The sequence below is a fragment of the Lucilia cuprina genome, chromosome 2, assembly GCF_022045245.1.
Source record: "Lucilia cuprina isolate Lc7/37 chromosome 2, ASM2204524v1, whole genome shotgun sequence".
NCBI lineage: Eukaryota > Metazoa > Arthropoda > Insecta > Diptera > Calliphoridae > Lucilia > Lucilia cuprina.
In genome coordinates, this window is record NC_060950.1 from 11,010,346 (window position 1) to 11,024,264 (window position 13,919).

A 13,919-nucleotide genomic window follows, 5' to 3' on the forward strand; every position below is an offset into this window, starting at 1 on the left:
CTAGACTATAGACTAGACTATAGACTAGACTATAGACTAGACTATAGACTAGACTATAGACTAGACTATAGACTAGACTATAGACTAGACCATAGACTAGACTATAGTAACTAGTCTAGTCTACAGTCTAGTCTGTAGTCTAGTCTATAGTCTAGTCTATAGTCTAGTCTTTAGTCTAGTCTATAGTCTAGTCTATTGTGTAGTCCATGGTTTAGTCTATTATCTTTAGTCATGTTTCTGGTCTGCTCTCTAGTCTCTTCTCTAGAGTAGTCTCCAGTCTAGTTTTTAGTTCGTCTTTAGTTTAGTATCTAGCATCGATAGTTTAGTCGACAGTTTAGCCAATAGTATAGTTTCTAGTCTAGTCTCTAGTATAGTCTCTAGTCTAGTCTCCAGCCTAGTTTCTATTCTAGTCTTTAGACTAGTCTCTAGACTATTCTCGAGACTAGTCTCTAATCAAGTCTATTGTCTAGTCTCCAGTCATTTATCTAGTCTAGTATCTTTTCTAATCTCTGTCAATTATGTAGTCTAGTCTCTAGTCTAATCTTTAGTCTAGTCTTTAGGCCTACAGACTAGTCTTGTCTAACTGAAAATCAGCTTAATACCTTAAAACCTAAACCACCTTGAATAAAACATTTGCTTGTATTGTTTCGTGGGAATCAATAACCGATTAAGAGTCCCAAGAATAACAACAATATCCACTCAGTGAAACTTGAAACTCTTTAACTAAGTAAGTAAGTATGTATTGGGCAGCTTTTTAAATTTAATTAAATCATAAAGAAGTTCAGAATAAATAACAGTACAACAAAACTTTCCCATTGACAAAATTCATCACATTTAAGGCAGAACAGTTGTGTTAAAGTTTCTTTTATCATTAATAAAATATTTTCCACACATATTTTTAAGAGTTTACAAATAAATATTTTACTATGTGTTTTGTGTGAATCTTGAAAACCTTTATCAATATTAATTATAAGTGTCTTAATATATTAGTAACAATTACATGTGATGTCATATGTCACATCGAAAAACAAAAGCTAAAGAAAGAAAGAAATAAATAAATAAGCAAAAACTAACTAAAAGTAGTAAAAACAAAAAAGTTTCTACGACACCACATGAGACTCGGTAGACATATCAAGAAAAAAAAACAAAACCTAAAAGGATGGACGGACAGTCAAAGCCAATTTAGTTACAAGTTGTTTGGTTTGTTTTTTAGAGAGAAGTATATAAAGGGGGCTTTGTTGATTCACCCAAATGATCTTTGAGTAATAAAACTTTTTTCCGTTTTTTTTTTTTGTGGTTTTCGCTTAGAAGTCACAAGAAAATACAAAAATCAAGCAATAAGTAAAAGAAATTTCCAACATCATGTAGAGTTATAAATTAAAAGTAAATGCCGCTCACTGACAACACCGAAAAAAAAACCGAGTCAAATACAGGCGTATTAAAAAGTTTTAGCTCTGTATGTGTAGTTATGTATGTATGTAAGTATTTCTCTAAGTAAAAAAAACGTTAAAAGACAGAATAGAGACATAAAAATGAAACTGAAGAAAAACGCACATTTATAAAGCGTTTTTTGCAACGCCTACTAAAACTAAGTTAAAATTTGTTTGTTTGAATATTTATGACACGCTATAGATGGTAATATGAGTAGAGTGTTAAGCTGTTAATATATTTGCAATAATTTTCACTATCACATAACATCAAGCACTTCTCGATCACATATATATTTCTTTTCATTTCTAAAAATTAAGAATGTTTCTAAAAATTTGATCAGGGTTTACAATAAAAGTTATAAAGTTTCGACATACCAATGTTGCATCTTCCTACTGCGTCCATAAAATGATATTCTGAGGTCCGTCAGTACTTTTGTAAAATTATATACTTTCTTGCACACAATAATGAAACTTACAGAAATTAACTACAATCGGCTCTTTACTTTACTTAATTCTCAATTTGGAAATCAATTTAATAGTGTCTGTCCTTCTATCTATCAGACTACCTCCGAACGGCTCTTGTATTTTTAATTGTTTCTGTCCATACGTCTGTCTGTATGGCCGGCTTAGATTTTATGTGTAAACAGACCATAGTTTTGGAAAAAAATTTCACAAATTTTAAAAAAATTTGTAAAGCAATATCTTTAAGAATATATTAAGTTTGTATTTCGATGTCCGTCCGTCTTGCTGAATGACCCCATGAAAATTGTAATCAAGTAAGAAATGTAATCCAAAAAATTTAATATATTTCTATAAAGCTCAGATCCTCATGAAATTGTATATTATTGGTCTGTTCCTTTACTTTGTTTCAACATTCTTAGTTGATTTTAAAGCGTCTGTCCTTCCATATGTCTCGCTGGGAGCAAATCTAGATACAGCATTCAATTATAAATTAAAAATTGATTGAAGTTTTTAAAATTTTGATACAAGGATGGCATTTAGTGAAACAAGTTATGGTAAATCATTAATTTAAACTAGATCTTACTTTCACAGTTTATTGGACAGTGTCCGTCCTTCCTTCACCATGCTAGGCTGCTCAAGCTTTAGAATAATACAAGGTTTATTAAACTGAATACTGAATTTTGAAAACAATGCCAATATATTTCCAGTATAAAGTTTAATATTTTACGAAAAACATAAAAATTTCTATAATAGAAATCAATGACCGAATTTGTAACAAAAAGTAGTTGAAAAACTCAAAAGAAAATTTCAAAAACTAATACCAGTTTTTTTATTGTATTAAAAAGGTATTCCCAATTTCCCTTAATACCGTCTGTCAGATTATCATTTTAAATATTTAATTTGTTGCCTTTAGCATGGCAATATATCCAAGCAAAAAAGAAAACAAAATAAAACTTCCAAAGAAGTGAAAAAGAAGTAGAATTTACTCCATGGAAGTACTGAAAAAGACCTGAAGAAGTATTGATGAAAAAGGTATGTCCTTTTGATATGGTTACAAATTTACTACCTCTAAAGTCATTCTCAAAAAGTAATTTGTATGTTCTTATTTTGGAAGTTATTAAGAAGTGAAATTGTAGTATTACAAAATACAACGCCAGCAAAAAAAAGAACTTCCAAAGATGCGAAAAAGAAGTAAAATTTACTCCATGGATGTACTGAAATAGACCTGGAGAAGTGATGATTTTAGCTCAGGCTTGTCATAGTAGAGATGTCTTATTTATTTAATTCCTAATTCAATACATCTAAAGTCATTCTCTAGAAGTAATTTGTATGTTCATTTTTGGAAGTTACAAAAGAAGAAGTGAATTTGTAGTATTATAGAATACATCGCCCAGCAAAAAATAACTTCCAAAGATGCAAAAAAGAAACGAAATTTACTCCATGGAAGTACTTATCGTCTTATCATAGGAGGGATTTATTTTATTCCAAATTCACTACCTTGAAAGTCATTCTCAAGGACTAGTTTTTATGTTCTTGTTTTTAAAGTAATTAGGAAGTAAAACTGTAGCATTATAAAGAACAACAATGTTTTCCGTTTCTTTGGAAGTCAAAAAACATCACTTCACATAGAAGGTAAAAAGAATTCTCTTAATGCTACTTTTGAAGTGATGATAAATGTTATTATTTTGAAAGTACTTCGTTTTATTTTTGCTGGGAACAACAATGACGATGAAAGAAATTATTGTGGTTTTTACCCCATAAAATAACCGAAAAAAATAAATAGTACAAGAGAGAAAAAATATGAATTAAACAAAAAACTATAATATTTTGACAAGTTTTATTTCATACATAGGTCCCTTAAACTACCACTTCATACTAACAAAAGGGCAAGAATAGATGATCACCCCCTCAAAAAAACTGTAAAACTTGAACGTAAAATGTACTTGTACGTATTAGTAACAAACAATTTTTATTCTTAACTATCATCATTGTCAGGCCTTTGGCAAAAAGTTTTTTTTCTTCTTCATGATTTATGGGATTTTATTCCCATTCATACATTTAGTTCATTTCAATTTTTTTTTTTTTCATTTTTCGGTTCAGTTTCTTTGTTTCATTTGTTACAGCGTATGTACGTAGCATGCCTTCTTCTTTTTCATGCCTTTTGTAATCAGACTCAAGTGGGCATCAGAGTTTTGTCTGCATTTACACATGATATTTGGTGTAACAAAAAGAAAAAAAATTGTTTTATGATTCTTTTATTTGTTCGACTGCAAAATAATTTGTGTTTTTAATAACTAACATGCATAAAAATGTATGTGTCTACTACCCAGCAGTTAGAAAGGGAGTCCATGTTTTTCTTTAGCATATCGAAAATGTTCAAATGATCAACTTGAATTTATATAAATATTATTCCAAAATGCATACGTATTTACGTCTTTGTTTTAAAAGGACGAAAGTATTGTCTCCAGGTAATGCAGATGGTAACTGATCGCCACTTTACCATACCTAAGTAATCACTGCAACATTCTTCAGTTTTGTGACACTTAACGTTTTGAATTCTAATCAAACGTAATATATTAAAAAAAGCAGTGGCACGCAAGGGAAAAATCAATTGTTTTCATTTTGCCGCCTCCTGAACTGCAGGGTGTGTATTATTATGTATAATATTTTCTTTATTAAAATTATTTCTTTTTTTTTTTTTTCTTTACCAAATAACTAGGAATTTGTTTATCTTACTTTCATGCTATTTGCTCATACGATATCAAAAGAATTTTTATTTTATATTCATTATTATTTATTTTAACATGTTTTGTTTTTACTTTTTTTGTTTTGTTTTCTCTAAGTGTATTTGTATTTGGCTTTTTCTTTCCATCTTGTTAGCATTATGTCAAGCAAAGTTGTCATTTTATTTGTCAGTGTGCATACATTTTCTGCACACGCAAAACAAATCCACAAGGAGTCGTCGACTCACTCCTCACTCGCTGTTAGGGGAATATTTTCAGAATTATTTCGCTCCCACTGCTTAGGAATGGGATGCAATAGTTGTGTAGTTTTATAATAATGAGACGTATAAATGGTTCAAGACTGTTAGGTTCTTACAAACATACATGTATGTATGTATGTATGTATGTATGTATGTATGTGTTTGCAAAAGGGGACTTTTAGGATTGCAGATGTAAACAGTTGCGAAATTAATGTTATTATGATGAAGTGACAATAACTTAATGAAATTAGTAGAAAAAAATTTAATAACATTTAGTTGGACTTCTAGAAAAATGTATTTGATTAGACTAAACAAAAACATTGGTACACAAAAAGGAAACTTGAAGAACACAAATATGTTGGAATAAATCTTAATGGTTAACATCGGTCCATTATTTCACATAGGCCCTATAAAACTGAACCCGCCGAATAGGGCTTTTATTAATTATATATTATATTATTACACTTATATCTCGGTAAAAAGCTGCAAAAACATGCTCCACACTAGCCTTGATGACCCTCATGAACTTTATAATTATAGGTCCTCATTGGACCCTAGACCTTATAAAACCCAAGGTACAATTCAACTTAAATGCTTTATCATTAACACTAAATCATATTTTATTTTTGTACCAGGTGCAGGGTATTATATGGTCGGCCTCGCTCGATTAATTTAAATGATTTCAGATGTAGTGAATAAGGAATCGATTGAAAAGAACATCACTCCAAGACGAGTCTGTGTTTAAATCATAATTTCTTCAAATCTTTTTCACCACTTCAATGATATAAATTCTACTTCTTTTTTCACTTCTTTGGAAGTTCTTTTTTTGCTGAGAAATAGTGTTTTATACAAAAGTTTCCAAATGTCTTTAAGGTAACACAAATGGCATGTCTTAGTCAAAAGCTTCTTGATTACTTCATACTATCTGCATTATTTGTTCCCAAAACTTGCCTGTACCCAAAACCGATTAAACGTCTGTTACTAGGCCTCAATTTGTGTTTAGTATACTAAGTAACAAACCAACAGACAAGTAGTCTGCACTGAAAAAAAAATCCATGTCTAATATATACGAAAAATGCTGTACATTGTAAAAAATGTTTTCGCATTAATTACGAAATTGTTTCATAATATATATGTAATATTTATAAAAAAAATACTTTCTTTAACGTCACGATTTTTTTTTTTTTGTAGAATAAAAACAAATTTTCTTAATATATATGAAAAACAATATATAACAAAAATTACAAAAATCTTTGATGGAATAATATTTCGTATTAAGCATGAAATTTTCGTTAATATTATGAAAAATATAGTTAAGAAAATTTTTTCGTTATTTGAAGCCTGTTTTCATATCATTCGATCACGAACTTTATATTTGTTAAAGAGCACGGTGAAAGACATTTTGTCTAACACAGCTGTATTTATTGAGATTTGTAAGAATTTAGTTTCATTAGTTTACTCACTTTTGGAAAATTTATTAGTCTTTACATACCTAAAATGAAAAAGAGATAAAAGACGCAATAAGTTAAAAATTCTAAATAAATAAAAATTTAAAATCTAAAGTTTATATAATATTTTTAACTAACAATAGACGCGGCTTACATACCTAGTAAAAACTTTCATTACAATGTATAAGTAATTAAAATGTTTAAATTTACTTACACAATAGCATATTAAGTAATTATTTTATCACGGTACAGTCATTACAAGTAATTAGAAAAATGGACCGATGTTAACTTTTTTTAATAGAGTTCGTCCTTGGGTGAAAAGAAGAGCATGTTATCAAGAGCAATTTATCAAATTATCTTGAAAATTGTGACCTGTCGCGTACGCACAAAGTTTGCACACAGACAGACGGACAGACGGACGGACAGATGAACATAGCTTAATCGACTCAGAGAGTGATTCTGATCCGATTGGTATATTTTAAGGTGCATGTAGGACAAAATTTTTTTTCAATATCGTTCGTCCCTGGAACAAAGCAAGAGTATATGCCAAATTTCATTAAATTATATTGAGCATTGCGACCTGTCGTGGACGCACAATGGACACACAGACAGACGGACATAGCTAAATCGATTCAGAGAGTGATTTTGATCAGAGTGATATGCTTTAAGGTGATCGTAAGAGAAATATATTGGTGTAGGGTATAAAAACGTAAACAGCTTTTATGGCTTCCCAGGTTAAAGCACTTATGAATTTGAAAGTACTATAACAGTTTATTAGTAAGAACTTATTAAACTAATTCTATGTAATCCACATGATAAGTAGCAGTCATTCTTGTCATATAACAAATTACATTTAAAAGTCATTAACTAGTTTTATTTGATTGCACGATAACTTTTTCATTTGTAAGATAATGTCTTGCGTAGTAAGTACTTATTTGCCCCTCCGGCATTATAAGAGAAAATTGGTTTTCAGTAAGAAATTATTTTATAGTGGCATTGCTAATTCCAATCAGTTATTCTTAGGCGAGCAAGGTAATGAATAATTTTACTCCTTATTTGTAAGCGAGCATGTTAAGCTTTATAATTCATTACTTTTCAATGTAGCTTTCGTTGCGGATGCCCTTAACTATAAACATTATCGGAAGCTATTACACTTAAACATATAATATAAAAATATCAATAAAGTGGCGACTTATAAGTCATAAAATCCTCTAAAACTAAAAGCCTTAACAAATACATAACATCTCCAGCTTAAATGAGTTAACATATATTTTTATAAAATTCAAACAATAAATGGAAAGGAAATGTTGATTTAAAACTCCATAAAAAAAAATTATACTTTTTATTTTTGTGCGCCTTAAAAAAAATAATAATTTTTATATTTGTACACAGAAAAAATTATCGGTAGTTTATTTTCAATTAACATGTTTTAATTTTCTTTATTTTTTATTTAAACAAATTTTTATTTGTCTTAATTATCTCGTTTATTTGAAACTGTTTAAAACTTAAGTGTAAAATTTTGATTAAATTTTTAATTAATTCAATTAATTTTTTAATTGATTGAAAAAAATTTTCTGGCCTTCTTTTCTATTTTAGATTTATTTTTAATATTTTATTTTGAATTTTTGTGCTAGCAATTTTTATAATTCTTAAATAGTCAATAAAATTGTAGGCATATAATATTTAAGTTTCTTGACAATTTATGAAAAACTTTATATGTTAAATTGTGACAATAAAGTGATAATTTTTGTAAATGCTGAACGCATTGTTAAAGGTCTAGTATTCCTTTAACGTTGTGTGTAATCGATTAATAATTTGATTGCTTTAATCACCTTCTTAATTGATTTTTAAAAAATTCTATATCAAACAGTTTAATTTATTTGATTAATAAATTAATAAAATATCAATTTCATATTTATTAAATATTTAACTTATACAATTAATGAATTAATCAATGTTAAATCTTGTTTCAATTATTGACAATAATTGTTCTGATTAATTCGTTATTTGGAAAAAAGATATAAATTTTTATTTTTTTACAAATTTGGTAATTGATATCATCATTTTGGTTATAGGTGCAAAACTTGCTTGATACAATTATTTTGATAATTAAAACTGAATTTTAGTTTTTTCTGTGTATTAATATACTAAAAAAACAAGAAATCAGTGTCATAAAAATCTATATAAAAATATAATTTTATTTCTACTAGTATGTTTTTACAAAAGTGTTTGCAACTAAAGTCATAAAATTAAAAACCACAAATGTCACATTATCTTTTAAAGAAAATGAGACGTTAACATTGACTTAATGTGATATTTTACTCCTCCACATATACATACACACTCATACTCACTATGTATGTGTATCTCATACATACATATGTATACAGTAGTTCTGTTTTGTGTAGTTTTGTGAGTATTCCATGTATTTTTTATGGCGGCTTTATGACTAAATATTGCACGTGTTGGTTAATTATAGTCAAACAATTACTATTTGATACAATTGTAATGTAAAGTAGAAGCTATCACTTTAATGTTCCTAAGTAATCTAGAGAGTAGAAACTTTTATTTTTAAATTGAACATTTCAAAGCTTTCGATGTTTTGTAAGGTCTAAAATATTGTGGTCATATAATTACTTCTAAAACAAGGATACAGTTACCTTGAACTACTGGGTACTAAGTGTCATACTGTGGCATTTAGACAATCTGTGAAGCAATACATTTTAATGACAGTTCCTTGTTAGTTAGTCATACTCCATACATAATTGTGCAAGTTGTTGTATAATATATGTGAGAATGAACTCGGCAGTTCTAAGAGCTGAACAAGAAAACTTGGTTACAAAATAATTATATAGATAACAGTTGTTGTGAAAAGATTGTAAAGAAATTTTAATTTTAGGTGCATTTTTATGTTTAAACGTAGTTGTTCATATTGATGTGTAAAAGAATTGATTTTTCAACTGACAGATACCAAAAATGGCCGATCATCTATCAGAGCTATCAACAAATTCATGAAAATGGAGAGGAAATCATTCAAAACCCTTCAGTTAAACTATTCCTTGTATATTTTTTCGTTTTCCAACTGCAGTTCTCCTTATCTATCGTCCTTAAACCTTGTCGTTTTTAAACTTGCCGGACTTTGTGTTAGTACACTTATTTGGTCAAGGTTTTTTTATGTTGACTTCAAGACTGCAAAGTCATTAAAATTGTGTTTTTTTTGTCGATTTTTAATGAATGAGATTTGTTTCTATTTTTTTTTGTTTCTTCATCCAACAAGGATTATTAAGGATCAGCAAAATTGTAAAAAAATATTATAAGTATTTTTTTCTTTCGTATATCATGTGTAAACTTTAAAGGATTTTAGAAAGTTGTACATTTGATTAAAATTGTTTGATGTTTGATGAAATACATAAATCACAAATTGTTACATGTGTCATAAGGAGAAAACTAATGCAATAAGTACATATACATATATCAAATGATTGGAACCTAAGGACATTTTGTTCTAAAATGAGTTAGTGTCATGAGTGATGAGAGGATAAAAATATGATTTTGTATATAAGTATATGATACAATTTTGAGGGAAAAATGTTATTTTAGTGAAAAATATAATCTTTATTAAAAAATATGACTTTAAATGCAAAATGTGATTTAAGTGAAATATTAAATTTTTAACGAAAATTATGCATTTTTATACTCTACACCACTATAGTGGGGAGGGTATTATACGTTTGTGCTGATGTTTGTAACACACAAAAATATTGGTCCAATACCCACCTTAAAGTTTACCAATCGATTTAGAATCATTTTTCGAGTCGATTACGACATGTCCGTCCGTCCGGCTGGCTGTCCATGTAAACCTTGTGCGCAAGGAACAGACAGCATTTTTCAAGATAATTTGATGAAATTTGGACCAAGCATGTTTTTGGCACAGGGACGAATTGAAAATGGTTGAAATCGGTCCATCGGTCCTAGCCCCCATACAACCGTACCTCCTGATTTGGACTTTTTATGCCATAATTACGTCAAATATTCTTTTATCTCTATAAAAATTGGCACAAATAAGTTTTATGTAAGTATAAATGACACTGATCGCGTGATCGTAGTGATCGTGCCTTATTTGACCCTAGCCCCCATACAAACCCTCCTTCAAAAAATGTCTTAAACGTCTAAAATTGACTTGTATCCATTTGTATCGCAATGAAACTCAACAAAACTATTATTTAAAAATATATACTTTTCTAGAAAAAAGAACGATTCTTGTAGATTAAGAAACTGATACAGAAGATCATAAGAAAACCCTTAGGAATTTTCTCTTATCCTCTAATGAAAAGAGAATCAGATTTCTCTAGAGTCAAACATTAAAGACTTAGAAGAAAACCTCCCCGTCTTTAAATATTCTGACAAACTCATGACAAAATTATTTTTTAATGAAAATAAGTTTTTTTTTTTAGTAAAAAAAGTTTTTTTTAGAGAAAAAAAGCTCCCCGCCTTCTGATACTCTAAAAAAGTCAAGACATTCTTAAAGAAGTCTTTAGACAGAATTCCACCATTAAAGAATTTTTATGAAAAATTTATATTTAAACAAAATAAAATAAATTTGTCAGCTAATATTTCAAAAAATTACATTTATTTATTATTTAAATTAGTTATTACACAAAAAAACTCTTTTTTTTAATTAAAAACCATTTTTAATTAAAAATTTTCTCGACATATAGTTAACTTATAATTAAATCAAAATTTATTAACTATTTGCCAACAACCAAAAAAAAAATACTTAATTTATTTTATAACAAAATTTACAACACTTTTCGCTCATCAACATATCAATTGTCATAAATCTATTGTGTATTTTAATACCCCCTCAAAAAAACAGAATATACTAAAAAAAATATATGGCAAACAAAACAAACAAAAAAAATAATTTAACAAATGCCACAACCACATAATAAATTATCATAAAAATCGTATAAAAGTGATTACACCCTGAACATGATCAAATAAATATTATTATATACGAAATAACTTACAACAACTAACACTAAAACATATAAAAATCAGACTACAAATAAATTCGGAAAAAAATACTGCTGAACAAAAAAAAAAAACTCACACAAATAAAACTATTGACAAAAACCCATAAAAACTCTGGATGCCATAAATAAATGTTTTAACCACCCGCAAAAGAAAATGAAATCGGGAGGAGTATAAAAACAACAAACAACCGCAGAAAATTCTGAAGCAAAAAATACTCTAAAGTATTGGAAGCGAAATCTGTGTTAGATTAAAAAAAAACGAGCAAAATCAAAGCTTTAACTTTGGTTAAATAACTAACAAGAATGAAAAAAATGTTTTAAACAAATAACTATGATTGTTGGTTAAAACCTAAAAAACAAAAAAACCCAACGAAAACTAGTAAGTGATGAGAAAAAATTGCTTGTTGTAGTGAAAACCATTTGTATGCTAAATGCATTTAAAAAATATGTAGAACAAAAATACCAAACAAAATTTTCCTTTTTAGAATCAGTGTGATTGTTATATATACATATGTATGTGTGTGTGTAAGCAAATATTTTTGGTAATTTTTTTAACTGTTGTTAAAAAGTGATTCACTACCATTGTTAGGGACCCGTGATTTATTTATTAAATGGTTTGTTATGTTGCCATTTTGGCAAGGAACTTGATGAAAACTATTTAGACGCGATGCATATCTTATATTTGAACATGGAACCGAACAACATAAAGTTTGTAGCAAAACCATTCGAACTCGCCTATTTCTAACGCTACCCAGTTCTAGTTCAGTTTTAGTTAAGTTTTATTTCAGTTCTAGTTCGGTTCTAGTTCAGTTCTAGTTCAGTTCTAGTTCAGTTCTAGTTCAGTTCTAGTTCAGTTCTAGTTCAGTTCTAGTTCAGTTCTAGTTCAGTTCTAGTTCAGTTCTAGTTCAGATCTAGTTCAGTTCTAGTTCAGTTCTAGTTCAGTTCTAGTTCAGTTCTAGTTCAGTTCTAGTTCAGTTCTAGTTCAGTTCCAGTTTCGAAAGTTTTATCGAAAGTAACAAAACTATTCCGAATTTCAGTCAATTGCCGTGTTTTAGATAAACAACTAAAAACATCAAACTTCTTTTATTAAAACAAAACTATATCCTAGAGCAGCGTCTAGTCAGCAGCAAATCTCATAAAATAGTATACATTCCCATCATACTTAACCGAAACCAAATCTCTTATGGCATTTTAAGTAAAAGTCATGAATGCATTCGAGTGCATAAAAGTGAAGCGCAAGAATGTTCACAAAAATTGTGAAAGAATAATAAAAAACGAACTACAAAAGTATTGACTAACAGTCAAATGGTTAGAAAATACAACAACAAAATATCGAAAATATTAAAGAAAGGGAAAAACTTTAAAATATTGCAACAAACCTAAACAAAAATAATTTAAAATTCCTAAACGATAAAGACTAAAGATTATTTATGGAGAAAACAAGTAAAACAAATTTTAAGGATTTTTAAATATTTACTCAAGCTAAAAATCATCTATACACAATAATAACATATAAACCTAAAAAAATGGAAAATTTTTACCATAAAATTCTTTATAAATAACGAAAAAAAGGAAAAAGCACACATAAAGGGGCAAACAAAAAAACAAGAATTAAAAACTAATGAAAACATGAATGAACAAACGTTGTGGAAGATAAATTATTCTAAAAGCTTAAAAAAATAAAGAAAAAAATAAATATAAATTTTGCTAAGAAAAAAAAAGGAATATAATAAAATTACAAACCAAAAAATGATAGTAGAGATAGGAGAAAAAAAAATTAAAATAATGGTCAAACCAAAATTGTTAAACGCGTCCAATAAAACATGTTCAAAGTTGAAGTGAAAACATTCTTAGGAATCAGCCATAAACTAAAATGGGGAAACAGAAAACAACTGCAGAAAAATATATAAAGCGCAAGGACCTTAGGTTGAGTAAAAATATACATTGTAATAGTAGTTGTTTGTTCAAAAAAAATACATACATACAAAGTGTCTAGTTGAAATATGACCAGCCATAAAAAACAAGGGAAAAATGAATTGTAAAAACATATTTGTTCCTCTTTTCTTATTTTTTTTAAAGGGGATTTTTGTCTTTTATTTAACTTTCACCAAATGTTGTACAAATTCAATTATTTTTTTGTTTTTGTCTTGTATTTAAATGTCACACGTTTTTTTTTTGTTTACTGCTTTTTTTACATCCATTTTTGTGTAAAATTTTCCAAGAATTTTTAAAAGTTTTTCTTTAAAAAATATTATGTTTTATTTCCTTGCTATTATTTGTTTTCTTTAAAAAAAGGTGTCATAAATCTTATTTTTAAGCAGTTTTTTTTGAAGCAATTTTACTTTTGGTGTGACATTGGTGTCAGCTCATTTATTTTTTGTATAATTCTTAGATTTAAATTTATTTGCTGATATTTGACTAATTTTATTTATTTTAAGAATTTCATTAAAAATCAAACTTAAACCAAAAGTAGACGGACATCTCCTATAGTTATTTGCTGAAGAGTACAGTTCTCTGCAAACTGAATTTTAGATTTAAAATTTTTTATGTAAAAATCATT

General features: G+C 28.1%; 1 protein-coding gene across 3 annotated transcripts in view; it reads left to right on the forward strand.

Moving 5' to 3' along the window:
- The window catches only part of LOC111682723, a 159,172-nt gene that overhangs the window by 33,634 nt on the left and 111,619 nt on the right, over window positions 1-13,919 (forward strand). The window lies entirely within an intron of this gene.